A 14,311-nucleotide genomic window follows, 5' to 3' on the forward strand; every position below is an offset into this window, starting at 1 on the left:
CTTCTTTTACTATCTCATAGAGAAACTAACACAATTTTCAGGTTCAAAAAGGTCAACGGAACTTGGGATTCCCAGACAGTCTCCCATGCTGGTACTTGCCAAGCCTTAAGCTGCATTGCTGCTGCGATCTGACGAGAGCAGGCACATTCAGCTTAGAATGGCCGTTGACAGCAGCTGTTCAATTTGAACCTTCTTTTACTATCTCATAGAGAAACTAACACAATTTTCAGGTTCAAAAAGGTCAACAGAACTTGGGATTCCCAGCCAGTCTCCCATGCTGGTACTTGCCAAGCCTTAAGCTGCATTGCTGCTGCGATCTGACGAGAGCAGGCACATTCAGCTTAGAATGGCCGTTGACAGCAGTTGTTCAATTTGAACCTTCTTTTACTATCTCATAGAGAAACTAACACAATTTTCAGGTTCAAAAAGGTCAACGGAACTTGGGATTCCCAGCCAGTCTCCCATGCTGGTACTTGCCAAGCTTTAAGCTGCTGCGATCTGACGAGAGCAGGCACATTCAGCTTAGAATGGCCGTTGACAGCAGCTGTTCAATTTGAACCTTCTTTTACTATCTCATAGAGAAACTAACACAATTTTCAGGTTCAAAAAGGTCAACAGAACTTGGGATTCCCAGCCAGTCTCCCATGCTGGTACTTGCCAAGCCTTAAGCTGCATTGCTGCTGCGATCTGATGAGAGCAGGCACATTCAGCTTAGAATGGCCGTTGACAGCAGCTGTTCAATTTGAACCTTCTTTTACTATCTCATAGAGAAACTAACACAATTTTCAGGTTCAAAAAGGTCAACTGAACTTGGGATTCCCAGCCAGTCTCCCATGCTGGTACTTGCCAAGCCTTAAGCTGCATTGCTGCTGCGATCTGACGAGAGCAGGCACATTCAGCTTAGAATGGCCGTTGACAGCAGCTGTTCAGTTTGAACCTTCTTTTACTATCTCATAGAGAAACTAACACAATTTTCAGGTTCAAAAAGGTCAACGGAACTTGGGATTCGCAGCCAGTCTCCCATGCTGGTACTTGCCAAGCCTTAAGCCGCATCGCTGCTGTGATCCGACAAGAGCACGCACATTCAGCTTAGAATGGCCGTTGACACCAGCTGTTCAATTTGAACCTTCTTTTACTATCTCATAGAGAAACTAACACAATTTTCAGGTTCAAAAAGGTCAACGGAACTTGGGATTCCCAGCCAGTCTCCCATGCTGGTACTTACCAAGCCTTAAGCTGCATTGCTGCTGCCATCTGACGAGAGCAGGCACATTCAGCTTAGAATGGCCGTTGACAGCAGCTGTTCAATTTGAACCTTCTTTTACTATCTCATAGAGAAACTAACACAATTTTCAGGTTCAAAAAGGTCAACGGAACTTGGGATTCCCAGCCAGTCTCCCATGCTGGTACTTGCCAAGCCTTAAGCTGCATTGCTGCTGCGATCTGACGAGAGCAGGCACATTCAGCTTAGAATGGCCGTTGACAGCAGCTGTTCAATTTGAACCTTCTTTTACCATCTTTGACAGAGAAACTAACAATTTTTAAGGTTCAAAAAGGTCAACAGAACTTGGGATTCCCAGCCAGTCTCCCATGCTGGTACTTGCCAAGCCTTAAGCTGCATTGCTGCTGCGATCTGACGAGAGCAGGCACATTCAGCTTAGAATGGCCGTTGACAGCAGCTGTTCAGTTTGAACCTTCTTTTACTATCTCATAGAGAAACTAACACAATTTTCAGGTTCAAAAAGGTCAACGGAACTTGGAATTCGCAGCCAGTCTCCCATGTTGGTACTTGCCAAGCCTTAAGCCGCATCGCTGCTGTGATCCGACAAGAGCACGCACATTCAGCTTAGAATGGCCGTTGACAGCAGCTGTTCAATTTGAACCTTCTTTTACTATCTCATAGAGAAACTAACACAATGTTCAGGTTCAAAAAGGTCAACAGAACTTGGGATTCCCAGCCAGTCTCCCATGCTGGTACTTGCTAAGCCTTACGCTGCATTGCTGCTGCGATCTGACGAGAGCAGGCACATTCAGCTTAGAATGGCCGTTGACAGCAGCTGTTCAATTTGAACCTTCTTTTACTATCTCATAGAGAAACTAACACAATTTTCAGGTTCAAAAAGGTCAACGGAACTTGGGATTCGCAGCCAGTCTCCCATGCTGGTACTTGCCAAGCCTTAAGCCGCATCGCTGCTGTGATCCGACAAGAGCACGCACATTCAGCTTAGAATGGCCGTTGACACCAGCTGTTCAATTTGAACCTTCTTTTACTATCTCATAGAGAAACTAACACAATTTTCAGGTTCAAAAAGCTCAACAGAACTTGGGATTCCCAGTCAGTCTCCCATGCTGGTACTTGCCAAGCCTTAAGCTGCATTGCTGCTGCCATCTGACGAGAGCAGGCACATTCAGCTTAGAATGGCCGTTGACAGCAGCTGTTCAATTTGAACCTTCTTTTACCATCTTTGACAGAGAAACTAACAATTTTCAGGTTCAAAAAGGTCAACAGAACTTGGGATTCCCAGCCAGTCTCCCATGCTGGTACTTGCCAAGCCTTAAGCTGCATTGATGCTGCGATCTGACGAGAGCAGGCACATTCAGCTTAGAATGGCCGTTGACAGCAGCTGTTCAGTTTGAACCTTCTTTTACTATCTCATAGAGAAACTAACACAATTTTCAGGTTCAGAAAGGTCAACGGAACTTGGAATTCGCAGCCAGTCTCCCATGCTGGTACTTGCCAAGCCTTAAGCCGCATCGCTGCTGTGATCCGACAAGAGCACGCACATTCAGCTTAGAATGGCCTTTGACAGCAGCTGTTCAATTTGAACCTTCTTTTACTATCTCATAGAGAAACTAACACAATTTTCAGGTTCAAAAAGGTCAACGGAACTTGGGATTCCCAGCCAGTCTCCCATGCTGGTACTTGCCAAGCCTTAAGCTGCATTGCTGCTGTGATCTGACGAGAGCAGGCACATTCAGCTTAGAATGGCCGTTGACAGCAGCTGTTCAGTTTGAACCTTCTTTTACTATCTCATAGAGAAACTAACACAATTTTCAGGTTCAAAAAGGTCAACGGAACTTGGTATTCCCAGCCAGTCTCCCATGCTGGTACTTGCCAAGCCTTAAGCTGCATTGCTGCTGCGATCTGACGAGAGCAGGCACATTCAGCTTAGAATGGCCGTTGACAGCAGCTGTTCAATTTGAACCTTATTTTACCATCTTTGACAGAGAAACTAACAATTTTCAGGTTCAAAAAGGTCAACAGAACTTGGGATTCCCAGCCAGTCTCCCATGCTTGTACTTGCCAAGCCTTAAGCTGCATTGTTGCTGCGCTCTGACGAGAGCAGGCACATTCAGCTTAGAATGGCCGTTGACAGCAGCTGTTCAATTTGAACCTTCTTTTACTATCTCATAGAGAAACTAACACAATTTTCAGGTTCAAAAAGGTCAACAGAACTTGGGATTCCCAGCCAGTCTCCCATGCTGGTACTTGCCAAGCCTTAAGCTGCATTGCTGCTGCGATCTGACGAGAGCAGGCACATTCAGCTTAGAATGGCCGTTGACAGCAGCTGTTCAATTTGAACCTTCTTTTACCATCTTTGACAGAGAAACTAACAATTTTCAGGTTCAAAAAGGTCAACAGAACTTGGGATTCCCAGCCAGTCTCCCATGCTGGTACTTGCCAAGCCTTAAGCTGCATTGATGCTGCGATCTGACGAGAGCAGGCACATTCAGCTTAGAATGGCCGTTGACAGCAGCTGTTCAGTTTGAACCTTCTTTTACTATCTCATAGAGAAACTAACACAATTTTCAGGTTCAAAAAGGTCAACGGAACTTGGAATTCGCAGCCAGTCTCCCATGCTGGTACTTGCCAAGCCTTAAGCCGCATCGCTGCTGTGATCCGACAAGAGCACGCACATTCAGCTTAAAATGGCCGTTGACAGCAGCTGTTCAATTTGAACCTTCTTTTACTATCTCATAGAGAAACTAACACAATTTTCAGGTTCAAAAAGGTCAACGGAACTTGGGATTCCCAGCCAGTCTCCCATGCTGGTACTTGCCAAGCCTTAAGCTGCATTGCTGCTGTGATCTGACGAGAGCAGGCACATTCAGCTTAGAATGGCCGTTGACAGCAGCTGTTCAGTTTAAACCTTCTTTTACTATCTCATAGAAAAACTAACACAATTTTCAGGTTCAAAAAGGTCAAAGGAACTTGGGATTCCCAGCCAGTCTCCCATGCTGGTACTTGCCAAGCCTTAAGCTGCATTGCTGCTGTGATCTGACGAGAGCAGGCACATTCAGCTTAGAATGGCCGTTGACAGCAGCTGTTCAGTTTAAACCTTCTTTTACTATCTCATAGAGAAACTAACACAATTTTCAGGTTCAAAAAGGTCAACAGAACTTGGGATTCCCAGCCAGTCTCCCATGCTGGTACTTGCCAAGCCTTAAGCTGCATTGCTGCTGCGATCTGATGAGAGCAGGCACATTCAGCTTAGAATGGCCGTTGACAGCAGCTGTTCAATTTGAACCTTCTTTTACTATCTCATAGAGAAACTAACACAATTTTCAGGTTCAAAAAGGTCAACTGAACTTGGGATTCCCAGCCAGTCTCCCATGCTGGTACTTGCCAAGCCTTAAGCTGCATTGCTGCTGCGATCTGACGAGAGCAGGCACATTCAGCTTAGAATGGCCGTTGACAGCAGCTGTTCAGTTTGAACCTTCTTTTACTATCTCATAGAGAAACTAACACAATTTTCAGGTTCAAAAAGGTCAACGGAACTTGGGATTCGCAGCCAGTCTCCCATGCTGGTACTTGCCAAGCCTTAAGCCGCATCGCTGCTGTGATCCGACAAGAGCACGCACATTCAGCTTAGAATGGCCGTTGACACCAGCTGTTCAATTTGAACCTTCTTTTACTATCTCATAGAGAAACTAACACAATTTTCAGGTTCAAAAAGGTCAACGGAACTTGGGATTCCCAGCCAGTCTCCCATGCTGGTACTTACCAAGCCTTAAGCTGCATTGCTGCTGCCATCTGACGAGAGCAGGCACATTCAGCTTAGAATGGCCGTTGACAGCAGCTGTTCAATTTGAACCTTCTTTTACCATCTTTGACAGAGAAACTAACAATTTTCAGGTTCAAAAAGGTCAACAGAACTTGGGATTCCCAGCCAGTCTCCCATGCTGGTACTTGCCAAGCCTTAAGCTGCATTGCTGCTGCGATCTGACGAGAGCAGGCACATTCAGCTTAGAATGGCCGTTGACAGCAGCTGTTCAGTTTGAACCTTCTTTTACTATCTCATAGAGAAACTAACACAATTTTCAGGTTCAAAAAGGTCAACGGAACTTGGAATTCGCAGCCAGTCTCCCATGCTGGTACTTGCCAAGCCTTAAGCCGCATCGCTGCTGTGATCCGACAAGAGCACGCACATTCAGCTTAGAATGGCCGTTGACAGCAGCTGTTCAATTTGAACCTTCTTTTACTATCTCATAGAGAAACTAACACAATTTTCAGGTTCAAAAAGGTCAACAGAACTTGGGATTCCCAGCCAGTCTCCCATGCTGGTACTTGCCAAGCCTTACGCTGCATTGCTGCTGCGATCTGACGAGAGCAGGCACATTCAGCTTAGAATGGCCGTTGACAGCAGCTGTTCAATTTGAACCTTCTTTTACTATCTCATAGAGAAACTAACACAATTTTCAGGTTCAAAAAGGTCAACGGAACTTGGGATTCCCAGCCAGTCTCCCATGCTGGTACTTGCCAAGCTTTAAGCTGCTGCGATCTGACGAGAGCAGGCACATTCAGCTTAGAATGGCCGTTGACAGCAGCTGTTCAATTTGAACCTTCTTTTACTATCCCATAGAGAAACTAACACAATTTTCAGGTTCAAAAAGGTCAACGGAACTTGGGATTCCCAGACAGTCTCCCATGCTGGTACTTGCCAAGCCTTAAGCTGCATTGCTGCTGCGATCTGACGAGAGCAGGCACATTCAGCTTAGAATGGCCGTTGACAGCAGCTGTTCAATTTGAACCTTCTTTTACTATCTCATAGAGAAACTAACACAATTTTCAGGTTCAAAAAGGTCAACGGAACTTGGGATTCGCAGCCAGTCTCCCATGCTGGTACTTGCCAAGCCTTAAGCCGCATCGCTGCTGTGATCCGACAAGAGCACGCACATTCAGCTTAGAATGGCCGTTGACAGCAGCTGTTCAATTTGAACCTTCTTTTACTATCTCATAGAGAAACTAACACAGTTTTCAGGTTCAAAAAGCTCAACAGAACTTGGGATTCCCAGCCAGTCTCCCATGCTGGTACTTGCCAAGCCTTAAGCTGCATTGCTGCTGCGATCTGACGAGAGCAGGCACATTCAGCTTAGAATGGCCGTTGACAGCAGCTGTTCAATTTGAACCTTCTTTTACCATCTTTGACAGAGAAACTAACAATTTTCAGGTTCAAAAAGGTCAACAGAACTTGGGATTCCCAGCCAGTCTCCCATGCTGGTACTTGCCAAGCCTTAAGCTGCATTGATGCTGCGATCTGACGAGAGCAGGCACATTCAGCTTAGAATGGCCGTTGACAGCAGCTGTTCAGTTTGAACCTTCTTTTACTATCTCATAGAGAAACTAACACAATTTTCAGGTTCAAAAAGGTCAACGGAACTTGGAATTCGCAGCCAGTCTCCCATGCTGGTACTTGCCAAGCCTTAAGCCGCATCGCTGCTGTGATCTGACAAGAGCACGCACATTCAGCTTAGAATGGCCGTTGACAGCAGCTGTTCAATTTGAACCTTCTTTTACTATCTCATAGAGAAACTAACACAATTTTCAGGTTCAAAAGGGTCAACGGAACTTGGGATTCCCAGCCAGTCTCCCATGCTGGTACTTGCCAAGCCTTAAGCTGCATTGCTGCTGTGATCTGACGAGAGCAGGCACATTCAGCTTAGAATGGCCGTTGACAGCAGCTGTTCAGTTTGAACCTTCTTTTACTATCTCATAGAGAAACTAACACAATTTTCAGGTTCAAAAAGGTCAACGGAACTTGGTATTCCCAGCCAGTCTCCCATGCTGGTACTTGCCAAGCCTTAAGCTGCATTGCTGCTGCGAGCTGACGAGAGCAGGCACATTCAGCTTAGAATGGCCGTTGACAGCAGCTGTTCAATTTGAACCTTATTTTACCATCTTTGACAGAGAAACTAACAATTTTCAGGTTCAAAAAGGTCAACAGAACTTGGGATTCCCAGCCAGTCTCCCATGCTTGTACTTGCCAAGCCTTAAGCTGCATTGTTGCTGCGATCTGACGAGAGCAGGCACATTCAGCTTAGAATGGCCGATGACAGCCGCTGTTCAATTTGAACCTTCTTTTACTATCTCATAGAGAAACTAACACAATTTTCAGGTTCAAAAAGGTCAACAGAACTTGGGATTCCCAGCCAGTCTCCCATGCTGGTACTTGCCAAGCCTTAAGCTGCATTGCTGCTGCGATCTGACGAGAGCAGGCACATTCAGCTTAGAATGGCCGTTGACAGCAGCTGTTCAATTTGAACCTTCTTTTACCATCTTTGACAGAGAAACTAACAATTTTCAGGTTCAAAAAGGTCAACAGAACTTGGGATTCCCAGCCAGTCTCCCATGCTGGTACTTGCCAAGCCTTAAGCTGCATTGTTGCTGCGATCTGACGAGAGCAGGCACATTCAGCTTAGAATGGCCGATGACAGCAGCTGTTCAATTTGAACCTTCTTTTACTATCTCATAGAGAAACTAACACAATTTTCAGGTTCAAAAAGGTCAACAGAACTTGGGATTCCCAGCCAGTCTCCCATGCTGGTACTTGCCAAGCCTTAAGCTGCATTGCTGCTGCGATCTGACGAGAGCAGGCACATTCAGCTTAGAATGGCCGTTGACAGCAGCTGTTCAATTTGAACCTTCTTTTACCATCTTTGACAGAGAAACTAACAATTTTCAGGTTCAAAAAGGTCAACAGAACTTGGGATTCCCAGCCAGTCTCCCATGCTGGTACTTGCCAAGCCTTAAGCTGCATTGATGCTGCGATCTGACGAGAGCAGGCACATTCAGCTTAGAATGGCCGTTGACAGCAGCTGTTCAGTTTGAACCTTCTTTTACTATCTCATAGAGAAACTAACACAATTTTCAGGTTCAAAAAGGTCAACGGAACTTGGGATTCCCAGCCAGTCTCCCATGCTGGTACTTGCCAAGCCTTAAGCTGCATTGCTGCTGCGATCTGACGAGAGCAGGCACATTCAGCTTAGAATGGCCGTTGACAGCAGCTGTTCAATTTGAACCTTCTTTTACCATCTTTGACAGAGAAACTAACAATTTTCAGGTTCAAAAAGGTCAACAGAACTTGGGATTCCCAGCCAGTCTCCCATGCTTGTACTTGCCAAGCCTTAAGCTGCATTGTTGCTGCGATCTGACGAGAGCAGGCACATTGAGCTTAGAATGGCCGTTGACAGCAGCTGTTCAATTTAAACCTTCTTTTACTATCTCATAGAGAAACTAACACAATTTTCAGGTTCAAAAAGGTCAACAGAACTTGGGATTCCCAGCCAGTCTCCCATGCTGGTACTTGCCAAGCCTTAAGCTGCATTGCTGCTGCGATCTGACGAGAGCAGGCACATTCAGCTTAGAATGGCCGTTGACAGCAGCTGTTCAATTTGAACCTTCTTTTACTATCTCATAGAAAAACTAACACAATTTTCAGGTTCAAAAAGGTCAACAGTACTTGGGATTCCTAGCCAGTCTCCCATGCTGGAACTTGCCAAGCCTTACGCTGCATTGCTGCTGCGATCTGACGAGAGCAGGCACATTCAGCTTAGAATGGCCGTTGACAGCAGCTGTTCAATTTGAACCTTCTTTTACTATCTCATAGAGAAACTAACACAATTTTCAGGTTCAAGAAGGTCAACGGAACTTGGGATTCCCAGCCAGTCTCCCATGCTGGTACGTGCCAAGCCTTAAGCTGCATTGCTGCTGCGATCTGAGGAGAGCACGCACATTCAGCTTAGAATGGCCGTTGACAGCAGCTGTTCAATTTGAACCTTCTTTTACTATCTCATAGAGAAACTAACACAATTTTCAGGTTCAAAAAGTTCAACAGAACTTGGGATTCCCAGCCAGTCTCCCATGCTGGTACTTGCCAAGCCTTAAGCTGCATTGCTGCTGCAATCTGACGAGAGCAGGCACATTCAGCTTAGAATGGCCGTTGACAGCAGCTGTTCAATTTGAACCTTCTTTTACCATCTTTGACAGAGAAACTAACAATTTTCAGGTTCAAAAAGGTCAACAGAACTTGGGATTCCCAGCCAGTCTCCCATGCTTGTACTTGCCAAGCCTTAAGCTGCATTGTTGCTGCGATCTGACGAGAGCAGGCACATTGAGCTTAGAATGGCCGTTGACAGCAGCTGTTCAATTTAAACCTTCTTTTACTATCTCATAGAGAAACTAACACAATTTTCAGGTTCAAAAAGGTCAACAGAACTTGGGATTCCCAGCCAGTCTCCCATGCTGGTACTTGCCAAGCCTTAAGCTGCATTGCTGCTGCGATCTGACGAGAGCAGGCACATTCAGCTTAGAATGGCCGTTGACAGCAGCTGTTCAATTTGAACCTTCTTTTACTATCTCATAGAAAAACTAACACAATTTTCAGGTTCAAAAAGGTCAACAGTACTTGGGATTCCTAGCCAGTCTCCCATGCTGGTACTTGCCAAGCCTTACGCTGCATTGCTGCTGCGATCTGACGAGAGCAGGCACATTCAGCTTAGAATGGCCGTTGACAGCAGCTGTTCAATTTGAACCTTCTTTTACTATCTCATAGAGAAACTAACACAATTTTCAGGTTCAAAAAGGTCAACGGAACTTGGGATTCCCAGCCAGTCTCCCATGCTGGTACGTGCCAAGGCTTAAGCTGCATTGCTGCTGCGATCTGAGGAGAGCACGCACATTCAGCTTAGAATGGCCGTTGACAGCAGCTGTTCAATTTGAACCTTCTTTTACTATCTCATAGAGAAACTAACACAATTTTCAGGTTCAAAAAGGTCAACGGAACTTGGGATTCCGAGCCAGTCTCCCATGCTGGTACTTGCCAAGCTTTAAGCTGCTGCGATCTGACGAGAGCAGGCACATTCAGCTTAGAATGGCCGTTGACAGCAGCTGTTCAATTAGAACCTTCTTTTACTATCTCATAGAGAAACTAACACAATTTTCAGGTTCAAAAAGGTCAACAGAACTTGGGATTCCCAGCCAGTCTCCCATGCTGGTACTTGCCAAGCCTTAAGCTGCATTGCTGCTGCCATCTGACGAGAGCAGGCACATTCAGCTTAGAATGGCCGTTGACAGCAGCTGTTCAATTTGAACCTTCTTTTACCATCTTTGACAGAGAAACTAACAATTTTCAGGTTCAAAAAGGTCAACAGAACTTGGGATTCCCAGCCAGTCTCCCATGCTGGTACTTGCCAAGCCTTAAGCTGCATTGCTGCTGCGATCTGACGAGAGCAGGCACATTCAGCTTAGAATGGCCGTTGACAGCAGCTGTTCAGTTTGAACCTTCTTTTACTATCTCATAGAGAAACTAACACAATTTTCAGGTTCAAAAAGGTCAACGGAACTTGGGATTCGCAGCCAGTCTCCCATGCTGGTACTTTAAAGCCTTAAGCTGCATTGTTGCTGCGATCTGACGAGAGCAGGCACATTCAGCTTAGAATGGCCTTTGACAGCAGCTGTTCAATTTGAACCTTCTTTTACTATCTCATAGAGAAACTAACACAATTTTCAGGTTCAAAAAGGTCAACGGAACTTGGGATTCGCAGCCAGTCTCCCATGCTGGTACTTTAAAGCCTTAAGCTGCATTGCTGCTGCGATCTGACGAGAGCAGGCACATTCAGCTTAGAATGGCCTTTGACAGCAGCTGTTCAATTTGAACCTTCTTTTACTATCTCATAGAGAAACTAACACAATTTTCAGGTTCAAAAAGGTCAACGGAACTTGGGATTCCCAGCCAGTCTCCCATGCTGGTACTTGCCAAGCCTTAAGCTGCATTGCTGCTGTGATCTGACGAGAGCAGGCACATTCAGCTTAGAATGGCCGTTGACAGCAGCTGTTCAGTTTGAACCTTCTTTTACTATCTCATAGAGAAACTAACACAATTTTCAGGTTCAAAAAGGGCAACGGAACTTGGTATTCCCAGCCAGTCTCCCATGCTGGTACTTGCCAAGCCTTAAGCTGCATTGCTGCTGCGATCTGACGAGAGCAGGCACATTCAGCTTAGAATGGCCGTTGACAGCAGCTGTTCAATTTGAACCTTCTTTTACCATCTTTGACAGAGAAACTAACAATTTTAAGGTTCAAAAAGGTCAACAGAACTTGGGATTCCCAGCCAGTCTCCCATGCTTGTACTTGCCAAGCCTTAAGCTGCATTGTTGCTGCGATCTGACGAGAGCAGGCACATTGAGCTTAGAATGGCCGTTGACAGCAGCTGTTCAATTTAAACCTTCTTTTACTATCTCATAGAGAAACTAACACAATTTTCAGGTTCAAAAAGGTCAACAGAACTTGGGATTCCCAGCCAGTCTCCCATGCTGGTACTTGCCAAGCCTTAAGCTGCATTGCTGCTGCAATCTGACGAGAGCAGGCACATTCAGCTTAGAATGGCCGTTGACAGCAGCTGTTCAATTTGAACCTTCTTTTACTATCTCATAGAAAAACTAACACAATTTTCAGGTTCAAAAAGGTCAACAGTACTTGGGATTCCTAGCCAGTCTCCCATGCTGGTACTTGCCAAGCCTTACGCTGCATTGCTGCTGCGATCTGACGAGAGCAGGCACATTCAGCTTAGAATGGCCGTTGACAGCAGCTGTTCAATTTGAACCTTCTTTTACTATCTCATAGAGAAACTAACACATTTTTCAGGTTCAAAAAGGTCAACGGAACTTGGGATTCCCAGCCAGTCTCCCATGCTGGTACGTGCCAAGGCTTAAGCTGCATTGCTGCTGCGATCTGAGGAGAGCACGCACATTCAGCTTAGAATGGCCGTTGACAGCAGCTGTTCAATTTGAACCTTCTTTTACTATAACATAGAGAAAATAACACAATTTTCAGGTTCAAAAAGGTCAACAGAACTTGGGATTTCCAGCCAGTCTCCCATGCTGGTACTTGCCAAGCCTTAAGCTGCATTGCTGCTGCAATCTGACGAGAGCAGGCACATTCAGCTTAGAATGGCCGTTGACAGCAGCTGTTCAATTTGAACCTTCTTTTACTATCTCATAGAGAAACTAACACAATTTTCAGGTTCAAAAAGGTCAACGGAACTTGGGATTCCCAGCCAGTCTCCCATGCTGGTACTTGCCAAGCTTTAAGCTGCTGCGATCTGACGAGAGCAGGCACATTCAGCTTAGAATGGCCGTTGACAGCAGCTGTTCAATTAGAACCTTCTTTTACTATCTCATAGAGAAACTAACACAATTTTCAGGTTCAAAAAGGTCAACAGAACTTGGGATTCCCAGCCAGTCTCCCATGCTGGTACTTGCCAAGCCTTAAGCTGCATTGCTGCTGCGATCTGACGAGAGCAGGCACATTCAGCTTAGAATGGCCGTTGACAGCAGCTGTTCAATTTGAACCTTCTTTTACCATCTTTGACAGAGAAACTAACAATTTTCAGGTTCAAAAAGGTCAACAGAACTTGGGATTCCCAGCCAGTCTCCCATGCTGGTACTTGCCAAGCCTTAAGCTGCATTGATGCTGCGATCTGACGAGAGCAGGCACATTCAGCTTAGAATGGCCGTTGACAGCAACTGTTCAGTTTGAACCTTCTTTTACTATCTCATAGAGAAACTAACACAATTTTCAGGTTCAAAAAGGTCAACGGAACTTGGAATTCGCAGCCAGTCTCCCATGCTGGTACTTGCCAAGCCTTAAGCTGCATTGCTGCTGCGAGCTGACGAGAGCAGGCACATTCAGCTTAGAATGGCCGTTGACAGCAGCTGTTCAATTTGAACCTTATTTTACCATCTTTGACAGAGAAACTAACAATTTTCAGGTTCAAAAAGGTCAACAGAACTTGGGATTCCCAGCCAGTCTCCCATGCTTGTACTTGCCAAGCCTTAAGCTGCATTGTTGCTGCGATCTGACGAGAGCAGGCACATTCAGCTTAGAATGGCCGATGACAGCCGCTGTTCAATTTGAACCTTCTTTTACTATCTCATAGAGAAACTAACACAATTTTCAGGTTCAAAAAGGTCAACAGAACTTGGGATTCCTAGCCAGTCTCCCATGCTGGTACTTGCCAAGCCTTAAGCTGCATTGCTGCTGCAATCTGACGAGAGCAGGCACATTCAGCTTAGAATGGCCGTTGACAGCAGCTGTTCAATTTGAACCTTCTTTTACCATCTTTGACAGAGAAACTAACAATTTTCAGGTTCAAAAAGGTCAACAGAACTTGGGATTCCCAGCCAGTCTCCCATGCTGGTACTTGCCAAGCCTTAAGCTGCATTGATGCTGCGATCTGACGAGAGCAGGCACATTCAGCTTAGAATGGCCGTTGACAGCAGCTGCTCAGTTTGAACCTTCTTTTACTATCTCATAGAGAAACTAACACAATTTTCAGGTTCAAAAAGGTCAACGGAACTTGGAATTCGCAGCCAGTCTCCCATGCTGGTACTTGCCAAGCCTTAAGCCGCATCGCTGCTGTGATCCGACAAGAGCACGCACATTCAGCTTAAAATGGCCGTTGACAGCAGCTGTTCAATTTGAACCTTCTTTTACTATCTCATAGAGAAACTAACACAATTTTCAGGTTCAAAAAGGTCAACGGGACTTGGGATTCCCAGCCAGTCTCCCATGCTGGTACTTGCCAAGCCTTAAGCTGCATTGCTGCTGTGATCTGACGAGAGGAGGCACATTCAGCTTAGAATGGCCGTTGACAGCAGCTGTTCAGTTTGAACCTTCTTTTACTATCTCATAGAGAAACTAACACAATTTTCAGGTTCAAAAAGGTCAAAGGAACTTGGGATTCCCAGCCAGTCTCCCATGCTGGTACTTGCCAAGCCTTAAGCTGCATTGCTGCTGCGATCTGACGAGAGCAGGCACATTCAGCTTAGAATGGCCGTTGACAGCAGCTGTTCAATTTGAACCTTCTTTTACCATCTTTGACAGAGAAACTAACAATTTTCAGGTTCAAAAAGGTCAACAGAACTTGGGATTCCCAGCCAGTCTCCCATGCTTGTACTTGCCAAGCCTTAAGCTGCATTGTTGCTGCGATCTGACGAGAGCAGGCACATTCAGCTTAGAATGGCCGTTGAC

The 14,311-nt window shown here is 45.6% G+C and overlaps 55 pseudogenes; all 55 read right to left on the reverse strand.

The window, feature by feature from the left end:
* Window positions 1-50: 50 nt before the first annotated feature.
* On the reverse strand, window positions 51-169 carry LOC140088411 (5S ribosomal RNA; annotated as a pseudogene).
* A 70-nt stretch (window positions 170-239) lies between these two features.
* LOC140080432 (5S ribosomal RNA) lies at window positions 240-358 on the reverse strand (annotated as a pseudogene).
* Window positions 359-609: 251 nt separating this feature from the next.
* Window positions 610-728, reverse strand: LOC140080287 (5S ribosomal RNA; annotated as a pseudogene).
* Window positions 729-798: 70 nt separating this feature from the next.
* Window positions 799-917, reverse strand: LOC140091332 (5S ribosomal RNA; annotated as a pseudogene).
* Window positions 918-1,176: 259 nt separating this feature from the next.
* LOC140090262 (5S ribosomal RNA) lies at window positions 1,177-1,295 on the reverse strand (annotated as a pseudogene).
* Window positions 1,296-1,365: 70 nt separating this feature from the next.
* Window positions 1,366-1,484, reverse strand: LOC140099593 (5S ribosomal RNA; annotated as a pseudogene).
* A 71-nt stretch (window positions 1,485-1,555) lies between these two features.
* LOC140080433 (5S ribosomal RNA) lies at window positions 1,556-1,674 on the reverse strand (annotated as a pseudogene).
* Window positions 1,675-1,933: 259 nt separating this feature from the next.
* Window positions 1,934-2,052, reverse strand: LOC140098392 (5S ribosomal RNA; annotated as a pseudogene).
* A 448-nt stretch (window positions 2,053-2,500) lies between these two features.
* On the reverse strand, window positions 2,501-2,619 carry LOC140085706 (5S ribosomal RNA; annotated as a pseudogene).
* A 259-nt stretch (window positions 2,620-2,878) lies between these two features.
* On the reverse strand, window positions 2,879-2,997 carry LOC140087987 (5S ribosomal RNA; annotated as a pseudogene).
* A 70-nt stretch (window positions 2,998-3,067) lies between these two features.
* On the reverse strand, window positions 3,068-3,186 carry LOC140078660 (5S ribosomal RNA; annotated as a pseudogene).
* A 70-nt stretch (window positions 3,187-3,256) lies between these two features.
* LOC140092114 (5S ribosomal RNA) lies at window positions 3,257-3,375 on the reverse strand (annotated as a pseudogene).
* A 70-nt stretch (window positions 3,376-3,445) lies between these two features.
* Window positions 3,446-3,564, reverse strand: LOC140080434 (5S ribosomal RNA; annotated as a pseudogene).
* A 70-nt stretch (window positions 3,565-3,634) lies between these two features.
* LOC140085707 (5S ribosomal RNA) lies at window positions 3,635-3,753 on the reverse strand (annotated as a pseudogene).
* Window positions 3,754-4,012: 259 nt separating this feature from the next.
* On the reverse strand, window positions 4,013-4,131 carry LOC140087988 (5S ribosomal RNA; annotated as a pseudogene).
* A 70-nt stretch (window positions 4,132-4,201) lies between these two features.
* Window positions 4,202-4,320, reverse strand: LOC140098741 (5S ribosomal RNA; annotated as a pseudogene).
* Window positions 4,321-4,390: 70 nt separating this feature from the next.
* LOC140080298 (5S ribosomal RNA) lies at window positions 4,391-4,509 on the reverse strand (annotated as a pseudogene).
* A 70-nt stretch (window positions 4,510-4,579) lies between these two features.
* Window positions 4,580-4,698, reverse strand: LOC140091333 (5S ribosomal RNA; annotated as a pseudogene).
* Window positions 4,699-4,957: 259 nt separating this feature from the next.
* On the reverse strand, window positions 4,958-5,076 carry LOC140090264 (5S ribosomal RNA; annotated as a pseudogene).
* Window positions 5,077-5,146: 70 nt separating this feature from the next.
* LOC140080436 (5S ribosomal RNA) lies at window positions 5,147-5,265 on the reverse strand (annotated as a pseudogene).
* Window positions 5,266-5,524: 259 nt separating this feature from the next.
* Window positions 5,525-5,643, reverse strand: LOC140091523 (5S ribosomal RNA; annotated as a pseudogene).
* Window positions 5,644-5,894: 251 nt separating this feature from the next.
* On the reverse strand, window positions 5,895-6,013 carry LOC140088536 (5S ribosomal RNA; annotated as a pseudogene).
* Window positions 6,014-6,272: 259 nt separating this feature from the next.
* On the reverse strand, window positions 6,273-6,391 carry LOC140090609 (5S ribosomal RNA; annotated as a pseudogene).
* Window positions 6,392-6,461: 70 nt separating this feature from the next.
* LOC140085708 (5S ribosomal RNA) lies at window positions 6,462-6,580 on the reverse strand (annotated as a pseudogene).
* Window positions 6,581-6,839: 259 nt separating this feature from the next.
* LOC140087989 (5S ribosomal RNA) lies at window positions 6,840-6,958 on the reverse strand (annotated as a pseudogene).
* A 70-nt stretch (window positions 6,959-7,028) lies between these two features.
* On the reverse strand, window positions 7,029-7,147 carry LOC140085383 (5S ribosomal RNA; annotated as a pseudogene).
* Window positions 7,148-7,217: 70 nt separating this feature from the next.
* On the reverse strand, window positions 7,218-7,336 carry LOC140095105 (5S ribosomal RNA; annotated as a pseudogene).
* A 70-nt stretch (window positions 7,337-7,406) lies between these two features.
* On the reverse strand, window positions 7,407-7,525 carry LOC140080437 (5S ribosomal RNA; annotated as a pseudogene).
* A 70-nt stretch (window positions 7,526-7,595) lies between these two features.
* On the reverse strand, window positions 7,596-7,714 carry LOC140086628 (5S ribosomal RNA; annotated as a pseudogene).
* Window positions 7,715-7,784: 70 nt separating this feature from the next.
* Window positions 7,785-7,903, reverse strand: LOC140080438 (5S ribosomal RNA; annotated as a pseudogene).
* A 70-nt stretch (window positions 7,904-7,973) lies between these two features.
* LOC140085711 (5S ribosomal RNA) lies at window positions 7,974-8,092 on the reverse strand (annotated as a pseudogene).
* A 70-nt stretch (window positions 8,093-8,162) lies between these two features.
* LOC140099594 (5S ribosomal RNA) lies at window positions 8,163-8,281 on the reverse strand (annotated as a pseudogene).
* Window positions 8,282-8,351: 70 nt separating this feature from the next.
* LOC140096352 (5S ribosomal RNA) lies at window positions 8,352-8,470 on the reverse strand (annotated as a pseudogene).
* A 70-nt stretch (window positions 8,471-8,540) lies between these two features.
* LOC140080439 (5S ribosomal RNA) lies at window positions 8,541-8,659 on the reverse strand (annotated as a pseudogene).
* Window positions 8,660-8,918: 259 nt separating this feature from the next.
* Window positions 8,919-9,037, reverse strand: LOC140098537 (5S ribosomal RNA; annotated as a pseudogene).
* Window positions 9,038-9,107: 70 nt separating this feature from the next.
* On the reverse strand, window positions 9,108-9,226 carry LOC140096670 (5S ribosomal RNA; annotated as a pseudogene).
* Window positions 9,227-9,296: 70 nt separating this feature from the next.
* On the reverse strand, window positions 9,297-9,415 carry LOC140096354 (5S ribosomal RNA; annotated as a pseudogene).
* Window positions 9,416-9,485: 70 nt separating this feature from the next.
* LOC140080441 (5S ribosomal RNA) lies at window positions 9,486-9,604 on the reverse strand (annotated as a pseudogene).
* A 70-nt stretch (window positions 9,605-9,674) lies between these two features.
* On the reverse strand, window positions 9,675-9,793 carry LOC140092408 (5S ribosomal RNA; annotated as a pseudogene).
* A 440-nt stretch (window positions 9,794-10,233) lies between these two features.
* On the reverse strand, window positions 10,234-10,352 carry LOC140094038 (5S ribosomal RNA; annotated as a pseudogene).
* Window positions 10,353-10,422: 70 nt separating this feature from the next.
* LOC140080442 (5S ribosomal RNA) lies at window positions 10,423-10,541 on the reverse strand (annotated as a pseudogene).
* Window positions 10,542-10,987: 446 nt separating this feature from the next.
* On the reverse strand, window positions 10,988-11,106 carry LOC140087990 (5S ribosomal RNA; annotated as a pseudogene).
* Window positions 11,107-11,176: 70 nt separating this feature from the next.
* On the reverse strand, window positions 11,177-11,295 carry LOC140083041 (5S ribosomal RNA; annotated as a pseudogene).
* Window positions 11,296-11,365: 70 nt separating this feature from the next.
* On the reverse strand, window positions 11,366-11,484 carry LOC140096355 (5S ribosomal RNA; annotated as a pseudogene).
* A 70-nt stretch (window positions 11,485-11,554) lies between these two features.
* On the reverse strand, window positions 11,555-11,673 carry LOC140089640 (5S ribosomal RNA; annotated as a pseudogene).
* Window positions 11,674-11,743: 70 nt separating this feature from the next.
* Window positions 11,744-11,862, reverse strand: LOC140092409 (5S ribosomal RNA; annotated as a pseudogene).
* Window positions 11,863-12,121: 259 nt separating this feature from the next.
* On the reverse strand, window positions 12,122-12,240 carry LOC140097509 (5S ribosomal RNA; annotated as a pseudogene).
* A 251-nt stretch (window positions 12,241-12,491) lies between these two features.
* On the reverse strand, window positions 12,492-12,610 carry LOC140080443 (5S ribosomal RNA; annotated as a pseudogene).
* Window positions 12,611-12,680: 70 nt separating this feature from the next.
* Window positions 12,681-12,799, reverse strand: LOC140085713 (5S ribosomal RNA; annotated as a pseudogene).
* A 70-nt stretch (window positions 12,800-12,869) lies between these two features.
* On the reverse strand, window positions 12,870-12,988 carry LOC140095751 (5S ribosomal RNA; annotated as a pseudogene).
* Window positions 12,989-13,058: 70 nt separating this feature from the next.
* LOC140095106 (5S ribosomal RNA) lies at window positions 13,059-13,177 on the reverse strand (annotated as a pseudogene).
* Window positions 13,178-13,247: 70 nt separating this feature from the next.
* Window positions 13,248-13,366, reverse strand: LOC140095220 (5S ribosomal RNA; annotated as a pseudogene).
* A 70-nt stretch (window positions 13,367-13,436) lies between these two features.
* Window positions 13,437-13,555, reverse strand: LOC140085714 (5S ribosomal RNA; annotated as a pseudogene).
* Window positions 13,556-14,003: 448 nt separating this feature from the next.
* Window positions 14,004-14,122, reverse strand: LOC140092491 (5S ribosomal RNA; annotated as a pseudogene).
* Window positions 14,123-14,192: 70 nt separating this feature from the next.
* Window positions 14,193-14,311, reverse strand: LOC140087120 (5S ribosomal RNA; annotated as a pseudogene).

The sequence above is a fragment of the Engystomops pustulosus genome, chromosome 9, assembly GCF_040894005.1.
Source record: "Engystomops pustulosus chromosome 9, aEngPut4.maternal, whole genome shotgun sequence".
Taxonomy (NCBI): domain Eukaryota; kingdom Metazoa; phylum Chordata; class Amphibia; order Anura; family Leptodactylidae; genus Engystomops; species Engystomops pustulosus.